Here is a 5,825-nt window from a genome sequence, read left to right on the forward strand (position 1 = left end):
CAGGAGAGATAGGACAGCGGACGGGGGGCAGGTCATACACATCTCCAGGGATACCACCTTGATCTACCCGTCTTCTTTCATTTGGATTTCTCTTAACTCTCTAGTGAGGTATGGTCAACATACAAAAGTACATACTTGCTATATACAACAGGATTAGGGAGCACATCACTGGGGGAAGGCTTATAGTTTTATAGTCCCACCCTACTTCCAGTTCAAGCTTTGCTGTGCCTCACCATTCATGACGGACTCTCCCTCAGGAGCTGTAATCCCCAACAAATTCTTTCTTCTGCAAGTTGCTCTGGTCATGGTGTTTTATCATAGCAACAGAAAATAACTGATATACACACTTACACATACATGTAAGATACACACATACTAATATACTCACATATATTACATAGTATATTACATATGTGCACATTTGCATATATGATATAGTTCATCTCAAAGTTAATTTATTATAATAGAACCCCAATTTAGAATAGTACCACAATTTTTACCTTTTACCTTCTATACTTTAGTAGTTAACAATATTTCTTCATGATAAAAATAGTGTCTGTGGGGCTGGAGAGATAGCTCAGTGGTTAAGAGCACTGGCAGTTCTTCTTCAGTTCCTAGCACCCACATGCCAGCCTTCCCATAACTCCAGGTCCAGGGAATCTGAGGCCCTCATTGGCCTACTTGGACATGAGGTACAAACATACATGCAAGCGAAACACTCATACATATGAAACAATAATTTAAAAAATAGTATTTGTTCTATTTATGTGATTTATTCTCAAAACCAATGTCAGTAACCTGGTGCATGTTCTTTCCCACACTTCACACTCCTCTCTCTCTCTCTCTTTCTCTCTCTCTCTCTCTCTGTCTCTGTCTCTGTCTCTCTCTCTCTCTCTCTCTCTCTCTCTCTCTCTCACACACACACACACACACACGGCTTGCTGATCATTTTTGAACAAAATGAATCATATTATATTACTATCCAAGCAACTTATTGTTTTTTTCTTCTTTTAAGTCTTATTTTTTTTCTGTGATGTAAACCCGCCACGATTTAAACATTCTATAGATAATTCTCTCTAGCTCTTTCGCCACAGTAAAACCTGCTACATTAAACATCTTCATCTATGCCCACATCTGAGAGCTTTTGTTTATTTCTTTGGGAGACTCTTATGGGCAGGACTACTGGCTGTAGGAATATATATATATATATATATATATATATATATATATATATATATATTGTGTGTGTGTGTATTTTTAAAATATATTTTTTCCATATTGCTTTCCAAAACCAGGCAGAATTAATTCTATTGTCATTAGTTCTCCTTAAATATCTACTTTTTTCCCCATTCTCTCCAGGAATAGGTGTGAATGGGTGAGAAGTGCTTCCACATCGTTATTTTAATTTGCATTTCCCTGAGTGGAGAAGCCCCAGCCATATGTTTATTGGCCATTGGGGTTTACTCTTCTCTGAGCCTATTCATGTCCTGGGAATAGTTTTCTGTCCAATGCTTTGTCTTTTTCTTAACAATTTGCAGGAGCTGAAAATTAACCCTTTGTCTGCCACAGGCGTCATGAACACATTTTTCTTCAATTTAATGTGTGTCTTCTAAAGCTGTTTTTGGAAATCTTCAAGTGTTTAGATTTTATCTGCTGATGAAGCTGGTGAGATGGCCAATGGATAAGGAGCTTGCTAGCAAGTCTGATGGCCTGAGTTAGATCCCCAGGACCCACAGGGGAAGGACACAACCAACTTCCAAAGTTCTCTCATCTCCATACATGCAGAGTGACACACATGAATGAATGAATGAATAAATGAATGAATGAATGAGTGAGTGAATGAATGAATGAATTTTAAAATTAAGTTTTATGTAGTACGTTCTCTTCCAATAACAACATAGTGCCTGATAAAGGACTGTTGTCCTAGATCATGATAATAAAACCTGAACAAAACATTTGAAAGGCTCTGTGAACATAACTAGCCCTCGTAAGAAGTGAAACTCACAGCATGAAGCTCCTATCCGTACACATTTGTGTTTCAGACAGGCTTTGTGTGGATCTCATGAGCTAGAACTTGGTTGGAAATCAGTGTTGTGACTCCTCCAGGGCAGAAAGGAGATCTTGCACAGGAGCTGGAGAGCTCAGGCTGTGCAAACCCAAAAAGCTGGAGAGTGGAGAGTTTCAAACCCCAGAAGGGAGAAGCCACCAGTTGGCCAGAATCTGTTTAGAAAACCTTCCCAAGCCTCAGGCTGTTTTTGAACTATGAATCCATATAAGAAACCTCTAGAATCCTAACAAGAACAAAACTAACTGAGCAGAGAGTTTAGCTATTTGTCACAGTTGAAGTTCAGACAAATTAAAAAAACAAAGCAGTATAGTATTATTTTTAAATTATATATTTTTATACTAAAATGAAGCATGCTTCAGAAGAACACAAAACAATACAGAGTTCCCAAAGCTAACTGCCAACAGTTTCTGGGTCATGCTCTAAAGTTATTATATGTATGGCGAGATGAGGTAGTATATTCCATATTCAATAGAAAAGGTTATCAGTGGAAACCAACCTCATCTTAGAATTAAGAGAAAAGTATTTAAGGCTATTGTTATAACTGTGCTCAAGGACATAGAGGGAAGTATGCTAGCAATGAATGATTAAAAAGAAAATGTCAGCAAATAAATCCATACAAAATGTCATAGTTGGCTTCATCTGTCAACACATTACAAACCTCAAGTCACTTGGAACCTCACCTGAAGAACTTTCCAGAGCAAGACTGGTCCGTAGCTATGCCTATGAGGCATTTTATTAATTGTTAATTTGTTGTGGAATATTACTTTAACCATGTAAAGATGTGGTTCATTTGTTGGTGCAGTATTTGTTTAACTATGAAAGGATGTTGTTGCGGTTTTCACCTTGCCTGCCCGAGGCCCTTGATGGGTCTAATAAAGAGCTGGATGATCGATAGCCAGGCAGTAGAGGGATAAGCAAAGCTGATGGGCAGAGAAAATAAGTAGGAAAAGAAATCTAGGAGAGAGAGAGGGAGAAAGAAAGGGAGACACCAGGGGCCAACCAACCAGGCAGCCACCAGCCATCCAAACACGGAGGAAACAGGAAAGTAGGGCATACAGAATGAAAGAAAGGTTAAAAGCCCCGGGGCAAAACATAGATGAAGAGAAACAGACTAAAATTATGAGAGCTAGTGCGACAAGTATAAGATAAGGCCAACCATTTATAATTAATAATAAGTCTCCATGTCATGATTTGGGGGCTGGCAATCCGGGAAACCCTGCTGCATTAGTTAGTATAGGAAGAATCAGTCCACTGTGGGCAGCGCCATCCATAGGCAGGTGGGCCTGTCTGCATAAAAAGGGTAGCTGAGCAAGTCAGAGCGAACAAGTCAGAAAGAGCTCCTCCACGGTCTCTGCTCCAGTTCCTGACTCAAATTCCTGCCTTGTGTAAATCCTCTTCAAGTTTCAATGTGTGTACTATGATGTAAGGATCCAATCCCACTTTCTTACAAAAAGATAGCTGCCTTTTTCATTTTTTTTTTTTGAGAAACTTGTTTTTTTGACAATTTCATATGTGTCTATAACGCATTCCGACGACGCTCTCCCCCACATCCTCTTATCCCTCTTCCGTTCCCATCACCGGCACCAGCTTTCCCAGATTCGTGAATTTTTGTTTTGTGACCCACTTTGTTTAATCAGGGCCTTTTCCATGAGCATGAGATGGGAGCTATCTAGTGGAACCCGGAGGGGTCCTCAGTGGGTAAGCAACTGAAAGCAATGACTCCCCGTCTCGCTAGTAAACGGGTGAGCAGTGTGTTCCTCCAGGCATCCACAGTGCTGTGTTCCCACTTGGCATTTCACAGCTGTTCTTCCTGTCTTTTGGCGGGAAGGTGCAAACATCTTGTTGAGGGAGGTACTCATCTGCCATTTATTCTCAGGGTTAGCTGCTTTTTGCTAGTGTAATTTGTTAAATTAGCTTTTAATTTTCTTACAAAGACAGAACACTGTATTGAATGGTGATCTCTCTGTGTGTGTGTGTGTGTGTGTGTGTGTGTGTGTGTGTGTGCATGCATGAGAGCACACGTGGGTGCTGATGCTCTGTAGTTGTGTTGTCCTGGTTTGAAAGTATATTGTAGAGGACAGAGAGATGGTTAAATGCACTCACTGCTCTTTCAGAGGACAGGGGCTCAGTTTCTAGCACATGGTGGCTCATAACTGTCTGTAATTCCAATTCCAAGTGACACTCTCCTCTGGCCTCCATGGACACTGCACACACATGGTTCACATACATACAGGAAAAGCATTCACACACCCAGAATCAAAGTAAATAAATTTTTAAGAAAGAAATACTACTTATGCATTTGGGGAAAAGGTGCATTTTAATATGTGTTAGGTAAAATGAAACCATTAAAAGCACCTCTCTGTACGCACATTCCTTTAATATTTCTTTTTTCTTTCAGATTTTTTATTTGAATTAGAAACAAGATTGTTTTTACATGACAATCCCAGTTCCCTTCTCCCTCCTGTCCTTCCCCCCCCCAACTAAAAACCTACCTATCACATATCCTTTCTGCTCCCTCTGGAAGGTGAGGCCTTCCATAGGTGTCATCAGATTCTGTCCTATCTTTTGGGATAGGGCCTAGGCCCACCCCCGTGTGTCTTGGCTCAGGGAGTATTCCTCTATGTGGAATGGGCTCCCAAAGTCCACACCTATGCTAGGGATAAGTACTGAACTACTACAGGAGGTCCTGTAGATTTCTGCGGTTTCCTCACTGAAACCCATGTTCCTGGGGTCTGGATCAGTCCCCTGCTGGTATCCCAGCTATCAGCCTGGGGAGCAAAAGTTCCCGGATGTTCAGGTCAGTTGTTTCTGTGGGTTTCATCAGCCTGGTCTGGATCCCTTTGCTCTTCACTCGTCCTTCTCTGCATCTGGATTCCAGTTCAGTTCAGTGATTAGTTGTGGGTGTCTGCTTCTACTTCCACCAGCTGCTGGATGAGGGCTATCAGGTGGCATGTAAGTCAGTCAACAATCTCATTATCAGGGGAGAACATCTAAGGTAGCCTCTCCTCTGTTGCTTAGATTGTTAGCTGGTATCATCTTTGTAGATCTCCAGACATTTCCCTAGTGCCTGATTTCTCTGTAAACCTAAAATGTCTCCCTCTATTATGGTATCTCCATTCTTGTTATCTTCTGTTCTTCCCCTGACTCAGCCTTTCTGCTCCGTCATGTCCTCTGCATCCCTTCTCTTCTCCTTTTCTCATTCTCCTACCTCCCTCCCCCCTCTTCCCGGGTTCCCAATTTGCTCAGGGGATCTTGACCCTTTCCCCTTCCCCAGGGGACCATGTATGTTTCTCTTAGGGTCCTCCTTCTTTACTAGCTTCTCTGGCAGTGTGGATTGTAGGCTGGTAATCCTTTACTCTATGTCTAAACTCCACATATGAGTGAGTACATATCATGTTTGTCTTTTTGTGATTGGGTTACCTCACTCAGAATGGTTTCTTCTAGTTCCATCCAAATTTCAAGATTCCATTGTTTTTTTTCCGCTGAGTAGTACTCCATTGTGTAGATGTACCACATTTTCTCTATCCATTCTTCAGTTGAGGATCATCTTGGCTAGGCTGCTTCCAGTTTCTGGCTATTACAAATAGTGCTGCTATGAACATTGTTGAACAAGATGTCCTTGTTGTATTGGCCATTCTTATACATTTATTCACTTACAATAACTTTTTGATTATTTGAACTAATTAAAAAAGTTGGACATGCATGTAATTTCAGGACTTGAGAGGCTGTGGCATGAGGGTTGCAAGTTAAAGCCAGC

This window comes from Cricetulus griseus, chromosome 6 (assembly GCF_003668045.3).
Source record: "Cricetulus griseus strain 17A/GY chromosome 6, alternate assembly CriGri-PICRH-1.0, whole genome shotgun sequence".
In the NCBI taxonomy this organism is placed as follows: Eukaryota; Metazoa; Chordata; class Mammalia; order Rodentia; family Cricetidae; genus Cricetulus; species Cricetulus griseus.